Source organism: Danio aesculapii, chromosome 18, assembly GCF_903798145.1.
Source record: "Danio aesculapii chromosome 18, fDanAes4.1, whole genome shotgun sequence".
Taxonomy (NCBI): domain Eukaryota; kingdom Metazoa; phylum Chordata; class Actinopteri; order Cypriniformes; family Danionidae; genus Danio; species Danio aesculapii.
In genome coordinates, this window is record NC_079452.1 from 5,645,709 (window position 1) to 5,667,332 (window position 21,624).

Consider the following 21,624-nt stretch of genomic DNA (forward strand, 5'->3'; position numbering starts at 1 on the left):
CATGCAAGCATCAGCCCATCACTACAGTGTTTTTTTTTGTTTTTTTTTGAACAAATGTACATCTTCAGGTTTCCCAGTGATGGGTTGCAGCTGGAAGGGCATTCGCTGCGTAAAACATATGCTGGATATAAGTTGGCAGTTCATTCCACTGTAGTGACCACTGATTAATAAAGGAACTAAGATGAAAAGAAAATAATTGAATGTAAGTCTTCTGGAATTATGTTGTAGTGGTTGCATCCTGTTGTGAAGGAAAACGGTCATTAGCATGTGCTATTTTGAGCTTAGTATGTGCTAAATATTGACTTAATATGTTGTAATAACATTGATTTGATGACACAGAACATGCTTTATATTTTAATTTTGACTTGCCTCATTTTTAAAGTTTTTTTTTTATTGGTTTAAAGGCACAAAATGTATGCAAAATACATTTTGCATTATATTGTCCAAAAAACATGTGAACGCATTACATTTTGTTGACTTGTGTGTACTTGAATTATTCCCAATGTTTCCAAAATGTATTTTTAATCAGTTAAACAGTCCATGTCACATTTGAGTAGTGTCATTTCCACACTTTTTTACTTCCTTAGAAACCTGAAACTGTAGTTGTAGCATCTAGCAAACCATTCTGTTGTTTGTTTCATACTGATTTAATCATACCCTGTTGTGTTCATGCTATGCTTTTACTGCTTGGTTCATGAAAACTGGCTATTCTTCTCCAAACAAAAATGAAAACCCTCTGGAATAACAAGCATGGAAGTGTTGTTCATTATAAATAAGTAACAAATACAATTCAAGTAATGCAAAATGTAAACAAGGCCATATATAAAAATGTTAATAGCACTTTGTATAGCAGTTCTGTTTCAGATGTACATGGTATGTAATTACCATAGTCGATACATAATCTTTGCTAAGCACATATTGTTGTAGGTGCATACTGTACTGTAAGGGTCAATCTGTGCTTTTTAAAATATTATTGGTTGGGTTTAGGGAAGGGAGAGGGTGGGTTAATCAATCAATCAGACAGTTAGTCGACAGCGGCCTCTGGTGGTTTTAACAAAGGAACAACAGGCACGAATTGCACGGCGCAGATTGTACTCTTTTGCAACAGCAACAGCTTCGTTGCAAATTAGGCATACTGATGCATTTGAGGAAGGTTGGCATAATAAATGCATACTTTTCAGTCCAGTCATTATTGAAGGACTTGTTTTCTACATCAACTTTGCGTTTCATAGTCTTTGAGGGTGCCATTTTTAGAGACCTTTTCCTGTCACTTCCTCTGTGTTTTTCAAATGCTCTATAAATGAAGTTGACAGCCTAATTAAGTTGAGGCAAAATACTCCTAGTGGTTGACTGTGGTATAGGTGATTGGAGCCTGATTCAAATGCCTTCAGTTTTGTAATGAAATGGAAAAAGTATAAACTTTAAACATAATGTTAAGCTAAAATTAGATTTTTATTTGTTTTTGTTATTGGGGTCCGGCCCCCAAGGAGACTGTCTGGGAAAACTCTGGCCCTCTGACAAATATAGTTGATGACCCCTGGTATAAACACACTATTAATTCTAAAGCAAATGGCTGTTGTTCAGTTAGGAAAAAAAAAAAAAAAGGGAAAAAAAAAAAAAAAAATATATATATATATATATATATATATATATATATATATATATATATATATATATATATATATATATATGTAGACACACAAAAATACTACTATGAAATATGAACTAAACTGTCATTTTTCCCCCCTTAAGCTTTTGCTCTGTGATTTAACTGTTATTACCCAGCCAGTTCTCTAGCCCTCCGGCCTTGCTTGTTCTATTGCCTGTATCTGGATAGCACACTTTGGAGTATATTAACACATTAATCTTTCTGATGCCACGTACACTTAATGGAGTGAAATAGAGATCCCGCTCCCTTGCCATGGTCTGCTTCCACCTTGCCTTCTGTCAGTTCATCATTTTAGATTACTGATGCTTGGTATTGGATGCAAACTTTGGGTCAAGTTAAGAAAACTATTTTACAGCTTTTCAAATTAGGATTTCAAATACCCTACGTGACAAATGGGACCTTAAGAAGTTCACGATTGCTTCTCACTGAGAGATTTTTAATCATAGACCAGAAGCCTTATAAAGGAGAATTAATTTGTCTGTTGACACAGCCTGACTGCTCGTAGCTCAGAATAACATGCTGTAGGCTTTCACAGTGATAAATGACAGTAACAAAGACTAGATTCAGGATTGTGACAGCGCTGGGTCTCTCTCAACCCGTCTTGCTTTCTGTCTAACTCACATTCTCTCTCTTGTTCTCTCGTCCTACCTCTTTATCAATTTCTTATCCAGAATGACAAATGAGGCTTCTGGTTTGGTTTATCTTGTAGCAATGTTGTGTGGTCTAGCCCAGATCAATTCTCCGAGATGTGCGCTGATTACACGAACACTAAGATCTATCCATTGTTTTACACGGCTCTTGTCTTTCACCTCTCGACCTGCCCCTGTCAAAAATCCAGCAATAAATCCGAATACGCTACAAGTGAATGGGTGAGATTTTTGCAGCTGTTGAAAAGTTTGCAGATCCATTACCAGAGCCAAATTATTACGCATCTGTCTACAACAAGAAAGAACATTATTTGAAACACAAGTTGCTTTGTGGGTTGTATTTCAAATACAAAGCTAAGATCTAACATATGAACACAGAAGAATAGCTGAAAATTGTTGTGAGGTTGAATCTCACAGATTGCAGGATGTGTCCAGCACGCTAAAGGTTATAATTACCTGAGGCACTAATTGCTTTCACTGTTATGAGGGATTTGAAAGAATTACATGGATCCGAATAGTAATTTAGACACTCAACAATGAAGCTGTAAATTTCTCTACGGTCACATTTGTAATAAACGGTAAGCCATTTATTTTTGAGGCAGATGTACACTAAATGGGGACAGATGAGGCAAATATGCTTATGGGTAAACTGTGAAATATATACACTTATGTAAATTTGTAACATTTCAGTACACAAATATGTAAAAAAGCACAATAAGAATCAAAGTTTTTCTGTTATAAGATGAACAATCAAGAGGTGTCTCTGCTGTACTTAGTGTGCACTATATTATAAACAATTAAAATAATGCATTTTTCTCATGAAGCTATTATCATAGGTTTGAAGACAAAACAGGTATGAACTGTAGCAACATTCTTATAATCATATTATAGTTTTTAGTACCAACTTTTTTTTGTCTAACTAAACATTACAAAAACAGTGAAATGTATAAAAATGATTGGCCAAGTTAAATAGCCAAATAGTCTGCTGAAAACATCTTTATGTGTAGAATTAAGAAGTAATTATACTCGTTTCAATGAAATGTTTTGAATTTATTATCATTATATTTATGTATGTATGTATGTATGTATGTATGTATGTATTGTAGTAGGATCTAAATATGTTAAGAAGAGACATCATACATGTCAATTCATTAATTTTATTATAGGTTAAGCCAAATTATATAAACAGAAAAAAACTGACTGAACATGTCTTGGCAGAATGTTATTGTTTTGTTGTCGTGTTCTTGTGAAGGCTGGAATTCTAATTAAAAGTGGATGATCTTGTCTTTTTTGAACTGAAATGGTGTAACAAAGGAGCATTGTGCTGTTTTTGAAGGATGACTTCAGTTTTACATATTTCTTGTAATAATTATGTTTTGAATTTTGTGGTTTAAGTATTGTGGATCTGTTTTTGTCATTTGTAATAAAGAGCCATTCAAATTCTCTCTGCATGCTTTTACCACAATTCCACACTGCTTGCACACTTTTTCTGGACCTGTCTTTCATCAGGCTTAAACCTAGTTTGCTCCACATCCCAAGTCCAGCACCATACAAGCCAGGCTAACTGACTGCTTTGGTAAACCCGTCTATACAGAGATAAGCAATCAGTAGTACTGCGAAAAGGAACCGAAGTTGTCTGCGGCATTACAGCACCCCGTAGCATTGGTTTTACACACAAAATGCAGCTGGACATATACCAGCACCCTTTTCACAGTTTCCAAAACTGTTGCCCTGCTCATGTATGTCCAGTGAGCCTGTGTTGGACTATCTTCAATTTCATAAGGTTCCTGGACTATCTTCAAATTAATTCATTTATTGTCCTTCGGCTTAGTCCTTTATTTATTAGGGGAATGGACAGTGGAATGAAATGCCAACTTTTCCAGCATATGTTTTCATGCAGCGGATGCCCATCCAGCCGCAGCCCAGTACTGGGAAACACTCATACACCCTCGCATTCACACATGCACTCATACACTATGGCCAATTTAGTTAATCCATTTCACATATACCACATGTCTTTGGACTGTGGGGGAAACCGGAGCACCCGCAGTCCTGACATCTGAGGGTGTTTGAGCTGCTGAGGGGGACATTGAGTACGTTTACATGGACAATACTTTGATTAAGAGTCTAACGCAGGGGTCACCAGTCTCCGTCCTGGAGGGCTGGTGTCCCTGCAGGGTTTAGCTCTAACTTGCCTCAACACACCTGCCTGGTTGTTTCAAGTACACCTAGTAAGACCTTGTTCAGGTGTGTTTGAATAGGGTTGGAGCTAAAATCTGCAGGACACTGGCCCTAGAGGAACAAGTTTGGTGACCCCTGGTCTAACGTCATCACCTGTTTTCACACACAGGTACCTATCATACACCCGGCACAATAAGACGCAAAATGTATTTGGTGCGATGTGATGCTATTTTCAGACCAACACAACCCGAATTTTCCCATTTTGTGAAACGTTGTTTAAATAGTAAGTCCAATTATGCTGCTTTGTGGACTCATGGGTGTTCCGGTCTAGAAAGGAGGTGTGTTGGCGCATTGTTGGGGCGTTACTATTTTGAGGAACTAAAATAGACTGCGCAATTGACCAGCTGAAAGCAGCTGAAGTCCAGCACAGAGTGTGTTAGTTGTGCACACTGCGTACACATTGCTTAATACACAGAGGATGTATAGCAATATGCAAATATTGTTACAAATAAAAAAGAATTAAAGGATTAAAATATCACAAAACAATATTATTTTCTACATAAAAAAAAAACACTGCCTCCATGCCTTCTTAATCTGGGGTGAGGAGGGTGAAGTTGTTCAGTTTATTCATGACTACTTGCTTTTGTATAATGTTATTATTATTAGTAGTATCATTATTTATTATATGCATATTTCTATTTGTTTTGATAAAAACAAGTTTAGATTTGTCCACCTGTCGGATTTTGGAGACATATGCATCACTGTTTGGGGCATAAGAATAAGACTTGTGTTTGGATATAACTCACTTTTTTGACCACATTTCGTTATTATTGTTCATTTATCCATTTGATGGAAATTAGAAATGAGTTTAGAAATAGTTTTGAAACAAATCTTTGAGCTTACCAAACAAAATTAAATATATAGGCTAATGAATGTCTTCATTGGAGTGCGTACAACACCATTTTCTTACTTCATGAGAGTAAATGAGTAAAGTAAAGAGAAAGAGAAAGTAAAGAGGCCGAATGGAGGAGGCTCTTTCTTTATTCTCATGCTGCAGATGGTCTGTTTAACTGTTTTCTTGCTAGTGAAGCGTTCAGTTTTTCCAGTTACAAAGTCCGCCATGTAAATAGCAAATGCACCATGGTGTGATGCAACAGATTTTTAAAGGGAATGGGAGATGAGAGTCTGATTGGTTTAATGAAACTTATGCTCAAAACACACCCATAACTCAGTAAGAGAATAAGCACAACCCTGTTAGTCTATGCTTCAGTCGCAAACCATATTTTTCCATCCCTAAAATACCAAAAGTAAATTCAAACATGCCCTTAATGCTTTTATGCCATGCGATTTAGGTTTTGCACCTATATCGTTAAAATAAAGCCCATAGTGTAAGAAAATAACTGCAGTTGAACTTTAGCAATAATAAAAAAATGAAAAGCCAAAAATCCCATATAGTGCCATGACAAACACAAACTGCTGTTGTGTAAAACACCAAAGCAAACTAGCATTGAATGCTGACATAATGACGCTAATTAAATTATTAATATTCATTCATTCATTCATTTTCTTTTTGGCTTAGTACCTTTATTAATCTGGGGTAGCCACAGTGGAATGAACCGCCAACTTATCCAGCACATGTTTTACGCAGTGGATGCCCTTCCAGCCGCAACCCATCTCTGGGAAACATCGATACACACTCTCATTCACACACATACACTACGTACAGTTTTAGCTTATCCAATTCACCTGTATCGCATGTCTTTGGACTTGTGGGGGAAACCGGGGCACCTGGAGAAAACCCACACGAACATGTGGAGAACAAGCAAACTCCACACAGAAATGCCAACTGTCCTAGCCAAGGCTTGAACCAGCAACCTTCTTGCTGTGAGGCGACAGCACTTCCTACTGCGCCACCACGTCATCCAAATGACATAATATAACATATAAAATGGAAAAATGAAAGGAACATTCAAAAAGCAACTCATGTAAACACTTGTTTTATTCAGATTAAGGCAAATAATTTGATTACTGATGTCCATGTAAATGTAGTCATTGAGATGATTTTGCCACTGAGGCAGTGAGTGTTGATAGAGCATGCAATCAAGTTGCACAGAAAGCTTGCTGCTGTTGTCCTGGCTACAGATGGGGTGGCTGCCATCCATGAGGGGGTATCGGAGTCATAGTCATTTGCTGGAGAACATGGCCTGTTGCCTTTCACAATGACACAGAGAGCGAGTGAACAGGGAGCACACTGTGGGGTGCCCAGGAGAAGGAGGAGCCCTGGTTGTCCCCCAGGACGCAAAGGAGTAGAAAGTAATCTGCCAAAGAACACAGAGTATCATTGCATGGCACTGTGAGTGAGGACCTCTCAGCTGGTTGATGACTGAGCTGCAGTATTTTGGGGAAAAGTAAGATCTGTTATCATATTGTCAGAGATGTGTATGTGTGGTTCTGTTATTCATCACATTTTGAGGGCATTTTTTGGTCCTTATGAGGAAAACAGTTCATAAATCTTCCAAAATAATTTTGAAAAAGCAAAACTGAGGAGTTGGCTGGGTTCAAGAGTAAAACAACAGAATACACAGTCTATATAACAATATATGAAAGTTACTTCAAAATAATAATTATTAGGAGGTTTATTTTTAAACTACATTTTTTTAATTACCATGTCTGAAAAGTAAACCAAGACGCGCACAATCGCATGTTATTTAAAATGAAACTATTCAGATGACGCTCTGTGGCGAAGCAGAAATATGAACAGTGTCCTGAGTCGTGACTGGGGGCCGCGGACACCGGTGTGTGTACCCTGATAGAAACCTATGTTTAGAATTCTTAAATGCATGGTGCTGTGCGTTGCCGAGCGGCGCTTCTGGTGTGTCATGCTTAAGGCAAGTTCGTTATTTCCATTGGAGGGACGCACAAGTGAGGCAACGCGCTCGCACTTTCCAGGTGCACCTAGTTAAGATGACAGGGAGCTTCTGTGACCGCGGGAAATGCAAAAGTATAATGCATAAATATAAGGAAGATGCAATGAAAAGTACAGATGTTTGCGAACCCACCTAATGGTGGCGCTGATGAGAGCCATCGTGTGGTGAATGTTGATCTTGTGTTGAGCCCGATGAGCCTTACATCTAAAAATAGAGCACGTGATTTTTTTTGGTGACACCGCTTTGACTCACACGCTGAAAATGGCGGACGTGAAACAACAAACTGAGGATATGGTAATGTGCGCCTGTCAGTCAATATTGGTGGGCGGGGGCACCGCACTCCTACGTCAAGTTGTGGTCGATCTCAAAACCGCTTCAATTGGTCCAACATTTTTTTATTGTTAAATTGAAAAAAAAAGAACTGGGTGTGCTTATATCACCCCAATATGACGGTCTATACACTATACCTACACATATGTCTGTCCAAACAGCTTGAAAAGTAGATTTTTCACCATAGGTGCCCTTTAAATTCTCTTAAATAAGCAAGATCTTTTAGATTTCTTAAAAATCTAACATTTAAAGAATAACACATATTACACAATATTAATATGCAATGTATATTTGTATTTTGTTATTCTGATTCTCTGAATATAGGGTTCTGCTACAGTCCAAAGACATGTGGTATAGATGAATTGGATAAAATGAAATTGGCCACATAAGCTAATTTTGAAAACGTAGCCCTATATACATTTCTGGAGATCACAAATTGAGGAACATATGCTTGCATCATCTTTAAAATGAACACTACGGCTTGGTATAACATCGTTCCTTTTCATGCTTACCAGCTGAGCATTTACCTCTGTATGGAGGGATTTCCACTCCTGCTAGTTTGTCCAGTGGCTCGACATGTACGTCAAAGGATTTGAAACACAGAACAGCGTTGACTATGATGACAGGGTTTGAGCCCAATGAGAAACGCTTCCAGAAAGCAGGTAAGAGGTCAAAAAATAGACAAATAAATAAGTAAATAAGAGGGTAAGAATGTGGTAAAATCTGAAAATATGGTAAAAATCAGGCTGCAGCAAGGGCTTTTCTTTTTTGGAACACTGTTGGTTGGGTTTAGGGAAGTCGTCTAGTCATTCGGTGCATTTTAAAACACTATCGGTTTGGTTTAGGGAAGGATGAAGGTGGGTCAGTCGGTCAGTCAGTCAGTTGACAGCGGCCTCTGGTGGATTTACGCAAAAATTGTTTTGTGAAAACAAAAACTGCAAAAAAAAAATAATAAAAAATTTAGCTCATGGGACATATTTGGCGGTCTCAAGAAATGTATATAGGGGTACATAATCGGAATGAGCCTGGGTTGTAAACCGGGCATAGTGAATGAGTGTGTTTGTGTGTGAATGAGAGAGTTTCACTTTCAGTGCAGAGTTGCGGCTGGAAGGGCATCTGCTACATAAAACACATCCCAGAGTAATTGGCTGTTCATTTTGCTAAGGCGACCTCTGATAAATCAGGCACAAAGACAAAGGTAAGTGAGTAAAAATTAATCTTGTTACTTTATTGAGGAAAAGTAATCTAATTGCAGTAATTAGAAACTTTGTAATCGATTACACCTTTGTAAATCATGAGACCTTAACTCTCTGTCTTTGTGTGTCATTCAGGTTTTGTGAGTAGCAAATGTCCCCCCAAAAACTATAAAATCTGACATTTTTAACATTGTGGGGACAAGCCAGTGGTGGAAAAGAGGAGAATAATGATGAGCACAGATAAAATTAAAGATTAGACAAGGGAAAATTAAAGAGAGTCAAGGTAATATAATTGGTGCTGTGAGGTGGAATGCAATGGTAAAAAAAAAAATTATAATAAATAATAAAATAACATGCCTGCTGTTGAAGATGTGAAATCTGGCATGTTCATTGTCCACAATGCAATGTGAACTAAGGAGATAGAAATTTAATGAAGCAGCGATCATTGTAGCAGGTTGAATTCTCTGAACATGGTATTAGTTTTTCAATATGACTTGCACTGCAAGCGTACACAGTTCTTATTTCTTTTTCTTTCTTTGTCAGGTGGGGACCACGACACCCTCTGGTCACAAGTACTGAGACTGATGGAGCACCTGTCAACTGAGCTTTAATAACTGCTTGTGTTCATAGCCGGAGAGAATGTCATAGATCTCCAGTGCTTAGCCATAACCTCCTCTAAGCTCAGTTTCTGTATCTTCCAGAAGGTGACAGACAAAACTTTTAGAAACCAAACTGCATTTGGCAAAACAAGTTGATGAAGTTCATTATAATTTTGGGACCCATTGAAATTCATTCATTTCTTTAGACATCACAAGCGGTTAACAACTTCCTTAGTAAAACCAAAGACCATAAACTTGTTATATGAGAAACAATATTATTCATCCTACAAATTGCTTTTTTATTATCTCTCAGAGAGACATCGTAAAATCACAATATTAAACTTATCAAATTACTGACACTGCATATGTTTCTGAGGGGGTAGAAAGAGGGGTGCTTAATTTGTCATTTTAGAGTTCGATATTAAATTAGATACTAAAGCTGCAATATAATGTATTTGACACGTCTGAATGTGATCGTATCATTAGCTACAGTATTCACTAAATTATTCATAATGCTTTTTCATTATCACAAATTTATCAAGGAAAACACTCTAACATGTTTTTATATCTAGAAATACACAGTAAGCCATGAAGGCATTGCAACAATTACAACCCTAAACTGAAGTTGCCATGGTAGTGAAGTTCCTATACTAATGAAAGAAGTCATGCTTTACTTATAGGAGTGTTCATATGACACCTGTGATGATACTTTCAACCTAGGCTCATTTTGAAAACGTAGCTCTATAAACATTTCTGGAGAGCACGAAATACGCCTCAGGAGATGCCGTTTTTGTTTTCGCGAATTCACCAGAGGCCGCTGCGTATGCATTTTGAGATCTTAAATTTCTCTCACGAGTGCCATTCGTGCCTGCCCTTCTCATATTAATCCACCAGAGACTGCTGTCGACTGACTGACTGAAGCATGCTTCATACTCGATGTGTTTGCTAGTTCGCTTGAGTGCGATGAATGTGATGTCATCACTGTTTTTTCGGAGGTTCGATTTTGTTGAGTGCGACATGATTTAGGCGAAGCATACAAAATTTTGTGCACTCGAGTACGCAGTTCACGCAGCGCTGCATTTTATTTGAGTTGCATAATGAATCATTTTTAAGAAATTTTGTCTGAAACAGGTACAACTGTACAGACATCTTTATGATACGTCCATTCATGATCATAGGCTTGAAATTGCAACAGTCATGGGAAAGGAGGAAAGTTTTTGTTAAAAAGTTCCGAAAAATGTGAGGGATAAGTTTGTTAAAACCAAAAAAAAAAAAAAAAAGACCATGGCAAAAGTGGAGAGCCGGGTGGTTTTAATATTAGAGAACATGCTTTTCCACCATTCATAGATTTTTATGTAATAGTTACAAATCTAAAAAAAATGAAGTAACATTATTTCTTTGATAACTGGATCGGTTATTTAAAATAATAATGTGAACTCATGAAGTATAAAAGCCTCATCAGACAGTAGATGTCATGGTCACCAGCGATCATAACTCCCTAGATCGCTGGTTTGCACATAAGGACTACAAATCTGCTTGTAAATGGACATATTCAGTCATGCCACACACACACTCACTCACACCTGCTCCAAGTCTCTACTTATTACACTCGCACCACCTGAGGATCGTTAAAGACTGATTACAAACACCATTTAAGCAGCACACACACTCATTCACATTGCCAAGTCTTGTTTTCTGTAAAGTGACAATTCAATGCGTTTTCTTGTTCCTCCGTGGTTTTTGACCTTAGCCTTGTTTGCCTTTTTGTCCCTGTCTGCCGCCTGCCTTCCGACCTCTTGCCTGTTATAGTGACTACGATTCTGGATTTGCCTTTATACATCTGTTTGCACCTGTGTTGACCTTTGCTTGCCTGACTACCCAATAAACCTGCACGTAGATCCGAAATTCAGTTGTCTGCGTCACTCCCTGTGTTACAGTAGAGGTCCACAATGTGGGGCCAGGCAAAAGTGTAAATCAGGCCCAATCCCAATTCTATTTTTGTACCCCTTGGCCCTTAAAACAGAGGGTTAAGGGGAAGGGTTCCAAAATTTACCCCCAATAATTGGGACAGCACTACAGTACCTGCACAAGTCATCATATGTCATCGCAATCTCTTGCTTCATATGAGATCAGACGATCGCGACTGCTGTAGTTATTCCAGTTGTGCTTTTTTTGGTATTTATCTTAAAGAAATCACTGAAAGCATATATTACATTATCATAATAATCTATTGTCGTTATAAGACCGTAACTATACTGTGCATTTACACAGTGGCCATATTCATCTATGTAGACACAGCAAAAACAACATTAACATTATATCAGACACTGTAAGAAGCTCATTCCCAGCCACTAGACTGTTCTGACAGGGGATTCGAGTGTCAGAATGTTGTGGAACTCCCATACAGGAGTTATTATTATGGATTACAGATCGCAAAATCTAGCGGTTTTTATTTTAGCATTGTTTTTCAAAGCATGACGGTAAAGACGAACACGGTTATGAATATTTTAAAACATATGCTTGTTTGTTGGAAAAATTTGTAATAATGACAAAACATACTAATATGTGGATCTCCTTACTTCCAGGTACAGCAATACTGCCGTTGTAGCTGGTGTATTCTGGGAAAAAAATTTTACCCCTTGTTTTCGAGTGTGGTTCTGAAAAATATTTGTTCGAAGGGGTATTCACCCCTTCCGCTTAGCCCTACGCCTTCAAGCTAAAGAGAATTGGGACACCCCTACCCCTTGACATGAACACGCAAAACGAAGGGTAGGGGTAAGGGGAAGGGCTAAGGGGTAGAATTGGGATTCTTCTCAACTTTTCTCTGCATCTGAAGTCAGCCGACGTATGCTGCAAGCCAATGGACTAACTAGTTACAGCAGAAAAGCCGTCCATACGGAGGTAAGTGGTCAGCTGCTTGTGCAAAAAGGAACAACGTCATACCACCCCGTATTGTTAATTTTAAAGACAAAATGCAGCCATACGTTTTTCTGGCTATATAATTCGCGATCTTCAGAAATGTATATAGGGCTACGTTTTCAGAATGAGCCTATGTTGGATACTTTTATAATCATGACATCATGAGATTTTATGCATGCTTATGACATTCATGTTTATGATGTTCATTGAGTCACATTAGCTTAGTTTTGTCATTTTTGACAGTGTTTGAAATGTTTTTGTTATCACAAACAAATACATCAAATCACAACATGTCTTTGTCATGACAACTTGACATTACCAAGATAAACTAAACTTATCATAAATCTGTCATAAACATGATTGTCACTAGGCCATTATGGTCAGGGGCGTAGCAACCGGGGGGGGGGGACGGGGGGGACACGTCCCCCTCACTTTTTGGAAACAGGTTATTCTGTCCCCCGACTGGCCCACACGTTTTATTTGACCTAGCGGCCGCAAGTGTTCTCTGATTTGTTACTTGATTTGAGGGAACGATCACTCAGCCAATCACACCGCAAATCTCTTGAGCGTCTGCCACGAGCTTCATTCATTCACTTTGCAGTCAAAGACAGGGATGACGCGGAAGGGAGCAACAACTACAGCTGGGTAAATCACGGTAAATCACTAACGTTACAGAATCCTACTTTTGTTCCGTTTCGAAGTGAGAACCGTAAAGTCCCTGGTGCTGGTTTCTTGTCTGGCGCTGAGCCAGAGAAAGACAGCGGGGTTAAGTTGGTTTTGTTTTCGGTTTTCCTGACACATTCAGTGACAGACGGCATTAACTAAAAAACTTCTAACCCTAAAAAGATCTAAACTGTATTCCCTACAAAAAGACAAAGCAGGTTATGTTTCACAGCTGTCTTTCTTTTTTTCGCTCGATATTACGAGCACTGCTTGAGCAGTCGCAATATGCGTTTAGCCAGAGAGAGCTTGCGCTGACCTACGCTCTCAGTAAGGGACCGTCGGAAAAGTGCTTCTTTTTTTCGTTTTTTTTCTTCTTCCTAAAACAAGACCAACTTAATTCTGCTGAGAAAGACGTGTTATATTATCACAATTATGCAGCCTTTTTTACGGCCTATTGCTTAATTTATGATTTAGACATGTAAATACAGACAAGTACTAGTAAAACAAGAACTTTAGTGTTTGTAAAATGCACAAGGAAGTCTAACAATCCATTAAAATATAATTTGCAGATGTGTTTTAATCATATCAGATACACATACTGAAATTAACTATTATTATAGTTCACCAACCACTTACTTGCATGTATTTGGGGAGTAATTGGTGAATTTACGTGTTGAATCCTGCGTGTTCTGCTTTTATGAATGATGTATCGGCCGCAAGTACACATGGCGATGTCCATCTCACGTTATATGTGTAGTATCAACTTGCAATTTTGCAATTGCATTGTAGTATTTAAAAATATTTTCACACAGAGTAATGCTTAATTTAAATGTTTGTGGTTCTGTTTATTTATTGTTATTATTAATATTTTGTAATTATTTTAGAATTTTGGTTAAAAGATTATTAAATAAACTTTATTGCTAATAAATCATTAATCACTTTTGGGTGACCATAAAGCTGTCACCCCCAATTTTAAAATGGCTGTTACGCCCCTGATTATGGTCATGAATATAAAGGTTTCATGACAGTCTTATAAACACCACTAAAATTAACCTGTTACCAAAAAAGGATAAATTCTGGTGATAATTGTCTAAGCTATTTAAATCTGCGTATAATACTGTGAAAATATTTTAAATCTGTAAATATTTGAGAATGTGTTCACATTGTGTGTGTTCACTGCTGTGTGTGTATGTGTGCAATTGAATGAGGTAAATGCAGTATACAAATTGGCCATAACATGGTCAGTTTAAACTTCGATTAAATTAATTGTGGCACCCATCCCTGAATTGTATCCTGGTCCTTTTTTATGCAATCTGTGTGGTCTGCCTTGGTTGAATCCACCTAGAGCTCATTATTTTGACTGACACTTGCAAATCAGAAACATATGTCCAGTGAAGTGTCTGAGTCACAGCAGGACAGTTAACCTCAATTAGGCGTAGAGGACAGTTTACTGTGAATCTGTCCTATCAGCAACCCATTGACCTTTGGTACACCAACCCCACTCCTTCTGTCTCACTCATTTGCATATTCACTCATTCAGCTTATACACTTTTTTTTTATTAAGGTTTTAGATTTATTAAGACTTTTTACAAGATTTTTTCATATGTTCTATAAATCTTATAAAAATTGTCTAAAATGTTATTTTATTAACTATAGTTATATGCTGTTTAAAGTTTACAATGTTAGTGTTCAAATAGCCACTCGCTTATTCTTATTGACTCTACACTCAGAGTAAACTACTTAGAAATTGTTTTTAGAGCAGCTGTATATTTGTGAGAATTCAGACACCATTTAGAGCAGAGAAAGAGCATGCCAATCTATAAAGTAATTGTCATGTGTAGTGCAATATTAGGGACATATGTGTATAATTAAAAAAATAACAAGTTAATACTAATCTGTTACTGCCCTAATTAACTAAGCCTCCAGTTAGTATGTTTACATGGACATCGATAATCTGATTTTAATAAGATTAATACAATACACTGATTATGAGTCAACCATGTAAACAGCGATTTTTGATTACCTTAATGCGACTAAAGTCATAATAGGATTTTCACCGCATTTTGTGACTGGATATTCTATACACACTCTGCTGTTTGACATTATTCTCTGAACCCACCGGGTCAGTGAAGGACCACAGACACCTGCATCATGAAATGCTGAGTTTTTTCTCCCATATGGCGTGCAGTATCAAATTCCATTAAAACAACACTCTTCCAGCAGTTTATACTTGCATCCAATATCTCATTTGTCATGTGGGGCATGCATGAAATGCACCTGAATGAAAGTGAAATTGTCAAACTGCAGTTCAAGTAAAAAAAAAATTAAATAAAAATGAAACACCCAAAATTACATGAAACTTCGGAGTAAATGTGGATAGCATGGTGATGCAATGATGTTAGTCAAACTATGTGCTATAACATGTAAAAGGGGATCATGAAAGGAACATTCAAAAAGGAACTCATGTAAACACCTTAATCATATTATTGTCATATTCTGCTTAAGGCAAATAATTTGATTACTGATGTCCATGTAAATGTAGTCAATGAGTCATTCAAAAAATATGTAATGAAATTTACATTTACATTTAGTCATTTAGCAGACGCTTTTATCCAAAGCGACTTACAAATGAGGACAAGGAAGCAATTTACACAACTATAAGAGCAGCAGTGAACAAGCGCTATAGACAAGTTTCAGGTGTGTAAAAGTCTAAGAAGCAAAACATTAGTAGAATTTTTTTTTTTTTTTTTTTTGAGAGAGAGAGAGAGAGGGAGGGCACAGTTAGTGGTATAGCCAGAGAGGCAGTTGCAGATTAGGAAGGAAAGTGGAGACTAAACAGTTGCGTTTTTAGTCGTTTCTTGAAGACAGCAAGTGACTCTGCTGTTCTGATGTAGTTAGGGAGTTCATTCCACCAACTGGGCAGATTGAATGTGAGAGTTCGGGAAAGTGATTTCTTCCCTCTTTGGGATGGAACAACGAGGCGACGTTCATTCACAGAACGCAAGTTTCTGGAGGGCACATATATCTGCAGAAGTGAGAGCAGATACGAAGGAGCACAGCTAGAGGTCACTTTGTAAGCAAACATCAGAGCTTTGAATTTGATGCGGGCAGCAACTGGTAGCCAGTGCAAACGGGTGAGTAGCGGAGTGACATGTGCTCTTTTGGGTTCATCAAAGACCACTCGTGCTGCTGCGTTCTGAAGCAGCTGAAGAGGTTTGATAGAACTAGCTGGTAGCCCGGCTAGCAGAGAGTTGCAATAGTCCAGTTTGGAGAGGACAAGAGCTTGAACAATGAGTTGAGCTGTATGTTCAGATAGGAAGGGTCGGACCTTTCTGATGTTGTAGAGTGCGGAATGTTTTTCAGAAAGCCATCAGATTTTCCCTGTTGCTTATGCCTACCCTGTATTAATCAGCTCTTATGTTTTGTCCAGCTGCTGCCAACCCTGTGTAACTTCTCAGGTCTGCGCCATGCCTCCTGCTCTCATCTCAGCATGCTGTTGAGAGTCAGATTCACCTTGGGATTCCTGGCACATGGGTCCACATCAGTCTGACAGCCTGTTGGTTCTGCACTCCATTAGCTCCACTGTGGTCCATCAGCCTTAGGACACCTTCAAACTCCCACATCCCTCTGACTCAGAAGCTCACCTTTCTGCCCTTTGGCTCTAATGTGTTCATCCTCACGCTGGTCTGTTGAGCCCCTGGCCTTTGTCCCACAAGTCAACAGTTCCACTTTTGGCTTTGTATTCACCAATGTTTCCCTGGCCAGTGTGCCTTTCTGCTCCACCATTATTCCAGCAATTTAGCAATAAAACCTGATCTCAACAGTGTTGGAAAAAAGTAGTCAAGAATGAAAGTATATAAACAAACTATTGTGTTGCAAACAATGAATTTATTCAACTGATTCTGATATATATATACTTGTTTATTTTTCCCATCAACACTTGAAAGTAGCAGAAAGTATGGTTATTGTTTTCAAGCATTGCATTTAACTCCAAATAAAATAAATGAACATACACATTTATAGAATTGTAGCTAATATATATATATATATATATATATATATATATATATATATATATATATATATATATATATATATATATATACAGTTGAAGTCAGAATTATTAGCACCCCTGTCTCTAATAACTGATTTATTTTATCTTTGCCATGATGACAGTACATAATATTTTACTAGATATTTTTCAAGACACTTCTATACAGCTTAAAGTGACATTTAAAGGCTTAACTAGGTTAATTAGGTTAACTAGGCAGGTTAGGGTAATTAGGCAAGTAATTGTATAACGATGGTTTGTTCTGTAAACTATCAAAAAAAAAAAAAAACAGCTTGAAGGAGATAACAATTTTGACCTTAAAATGGTGTTTAAAAAATTAAAAACTGCTTTCATTTTAGCCAAAATAAAACAAATAAGACTTTCTCTAGAAGTCAAAAAATAAAAAAAAATATATATGTGTTTATATATATTACAAGTGGGCATAGATTATATTTTTATCTAGATTAATCTCACTGTAATCTTGGAATTAATCTAGATTAATCTAGACCTCACACTAGTGCCAATATACAGACATTTAGCACTGCTTTACCTGTGTGATATAGCCACTGGACAAACAGTGGGAAAGACGTCCATATAGAGGTAAGCGGTCAGCTTATAAGTGCGAAAAGAACGTCATCATATCACCCCCAGGCGTTCATTTTAAGGATGAAATGCAGCCACATGTTCCTCTGGCTATATAGGGCTAAGTTTTCAAAATGAGCCTGTGTTGTTTTTTGTAATATTTTGAAATATATATTGTGTATATATGACATATTACATGTGTGAAATCAAAACAAGAACTTGAATGTCATATACTGTCTGTAATTTGGATATATTGTCTTGTAAAATTTTACAATTTTTAACAGTATGGGACTGCTCTTTGGTCTTATTTTTTGTATATATCAGAATCTTAAAATGAAAGAATGTGACAAAATATTGTTTTTCATAAATATTTAATTTTATAAAACATTATGTATGCTCACTACCTTTTTTATTGAAATGGTAATTGAGATGCTTGTGGATTTGCTTCTGTTTCCACCTCTTGCCTTTGCCTTGCCCCTCTGTGTTCAGTCTATAGGCATGGATGAGTACTCAATCCAAACAACAGCTGACATTGCAGACTCCACGACTAAATGTGCTTAATTATGTAGGATTCACAATAAAGCATTGATAATTGTTTTCTCTGGATGCAATTCATTCATACAACTCTAGCTATGTTTCCAACCACCTATTTTCATGCACATTTTAGATTATTGTATCATAAATGCTTGATGGAAATGGTAAGATCTGCATAAATTAGGAAATGGTAAGATCTGCATAAATTAAGAAATGTGAATCAAAAACTTGAACTCACAACTGAGCAGAATAAACTTTTGGTTTGATAAGAAAAAAGGTGCATGAACTATGATGGAAACATTTTTACGGTATATATTCCTGTGTGTGCATTACAAAAAAAGTCATGTGATTTTCTTATAAGAAATTATGTTGTGATAAAAATAGCTATGATAGACAGCATTAATAGACAAACCAGCGGGCCAACCACATTGTAAATGTAACACAAGGATGTTGGACAACAGAGTTGAGGATTCACGTGCAGTTTATTTGCATGATTAGTCAGGCAGGCAACGGTCAAAACAGGTACATACAAAGAAATCCAGAATCGTGGTCATATACAGGTGAATGTTCAGTTCAGGGGCAAAAGGAATCAAAATGACAAAACAAGACAAAGGGTCAAAACATGGCTAGGCAAGACAAGACAAGAAAACGCTTTGTACATTCTTTGAAATAAAGGTACAGGAGCTGTCACTGGGGCAGTACCTTTTCAAATGATACATATTTGTACATGTGGGCTCCATAATGATACCTCTATGGTGCAGATTAGTGTGCAAATGTACCTAAAAAGTACCTTTGAGGTACCTTTTGAAAAGGTACTGCCCCAGTGATAGCTCCTGTATCTTTATTACTGAGAGTGTAGTGCTATATAATAACAATAAACAGCAAGTGTGAGTGAGTGAGTGGGTGGTGTGTTTATAGTCCTGGAAATCAGTGATGGCAAGCTTCAGTGTGTGTCTCTGTGTCATCAGGGAAAACTGGAAGAGGTGTGTGTGAGGTGCATGACAGGATTTGTAGTCCATTTGGGGGCAGATTTGTAGTTCTCCAGTGATCCACAGTAGCTAGATCGCTGGTCACAGTAACAATGATGTTTTGGCCATTCTAAAATGCTTTAACCAATCACAATGGTTCAGTATTATTATTGGCAGAACTGTCTTAAGTTTTTGCACTCCCAAAGAGAATCCCCAAATGTTGGCATTGTATTCTGAGATGCAGGTCATTTATTATATAAGAAATAGACTCGCGCAGCTTCTCCTACCGCAGAAAATTTCATGTTTCTTTTTGATATTTGGCACCAATTTTTCAGGAAGTTTATGATTTTGTTTTCTTTAACTCTGGATGGAAATGCTGCATTATTTGCAAATAATTTTTGTGATATTACATTTTTGCGCAAAAGCTTAATTTGCATCTTTTAATGGAAACAGCTACTGACAGAACTGATGTCTACATGCAAACATTTTCTAAATCACTAAGGATTTTTTTTACCCAGTTTTACCCACTACTGTCATGTACAAAAAAATTACCATAAAACAAATGAACCAGGCTTCTGACAGATGTAGTAATGAACTGGGTTGGCCATGAGAGATAAAAAAAACCCTGAAGTTAATGATGCCTCTTCACTGCTGCTGTTAAAAGCTCTCGCAATAAGAGACCAGTGTCTTCTTCATGCATCCACAATGAAGTACTCACAAACTCATAGGAAATATGCCCAGGGAAAGCTTTAAGAAAGTCTCTCTGAAGCCTGACAACAGCACTCACAGTGTTACAGTAACAAATGCAGACTTTTGGCAGCTTTGTTAGGCTGTTTGTTTTTGAGTTCTACACTACAGAATATGATAATTGAGGAAATCGGAGTAAGTCCTCTATTTAATTGCTGTCTCAGCTGATGGTTTTCTATATGCTCGCTCACGGGCTTCACCTTGAGCAATGATGCCTTTCTAAGCAGCTGAAATCAGCATTTAATATATGCAGGTACGTATTCTATATTCATTTTCTCATCTAAAACCAACCTCACTAGAGACCCAGTGCATGATCAGAATTCATTGTCAGAGCTGGGAAATGAATATATTAACACAATCTTTTGCAAAATGAAGCTCTCAGTAATCACTGTAGCCATTGAGGAGTAACATTTGGATTTTAGCACCACTTACCCATGCACATGATCACTGGAGAGGCTAACCGCAATGATTGGGCAAGACTACAGATATTCTTTTTCACTGTTTTTTATTGTTATAATCTCTCAAATGTATTACCACTCACAGCGTTTGACTAATAATCTTCAGGAAAGTCATACTAATTCTGAAAGCGATGTACACTTGAAAAGATGAGCTCTGGGAGAGTCAAATGAAGCAGTGAAAGGCTACAGTTATTCTTTTTCATCATGTTTTATTGTTATAATCTCTCAAATGTATTACCACTTACAGAGTTTGACTAATAATCTTTAGGGAAAGCATAATAATTCAGAAAGTAATGCTTTACACTTGAAAATATGAGCTCCGGGACAGTCAAATAAAGCAGTGTTCCATCGCACAGCTTGAACAGAGAAGAGCCAGTCTAATTAAAAAGTCACAATGCAGTAAAGTTTGTATAAATATAGAACCTGTAAAATGTGTCACTTTGCTCAAGTTGTTCATCCACATTATTATGAGTCTTTTTTTTTTCAAGCCATGCAGTCTACAGTATTTTTCTCAACTCAGTGTAATCAATAACCAAAAAACATTTTTTGCAGGAAACATATCAGCAGTCTATAATGGCAAAACTATGGATCATATATCACTGATTTGGCACAAAAGGCATTCATTGAATGCTTCTTTGAAATCACCAACCCAGCCTCATTCTGAAAATGTACAGCTATATACATTACTGGAGATCGCGAAATACATCCCATGGGCTGTTTTTTTGCAGTTTTTGTTTTTGTCAATGCACCAGAGGCCGCTGTGTATTTTTTATTGAGATCTCAAATTTCTCTAAAGTGCCATTCGTGCCTGCAGTTCTCACATAAATCCACCAGAGGCCACTGTCAACTGACTAATTTACTGACTGATGACTGACTCATTGACCAATCGACTGACCCACCCTCATCCTTCCCTAAACCCAACCAATAGTGTTTTCAAAAGCACCGATTGCCTCGACCACCCACTTTCCTAAACCAGCCTGTTGAAACACAACACCAAAGCAAAATTAGGGGGCATTTGCAACAAAAAGAAATTGGAACAGACGAATCTATCTTCTTCTACACAGTCTTAAGACTATGACCTCTATATATAATCAGTTTAGAATCATACCCATATATCTAATTAAATGTTTGTTTTTAGTATATTGCTTGTATA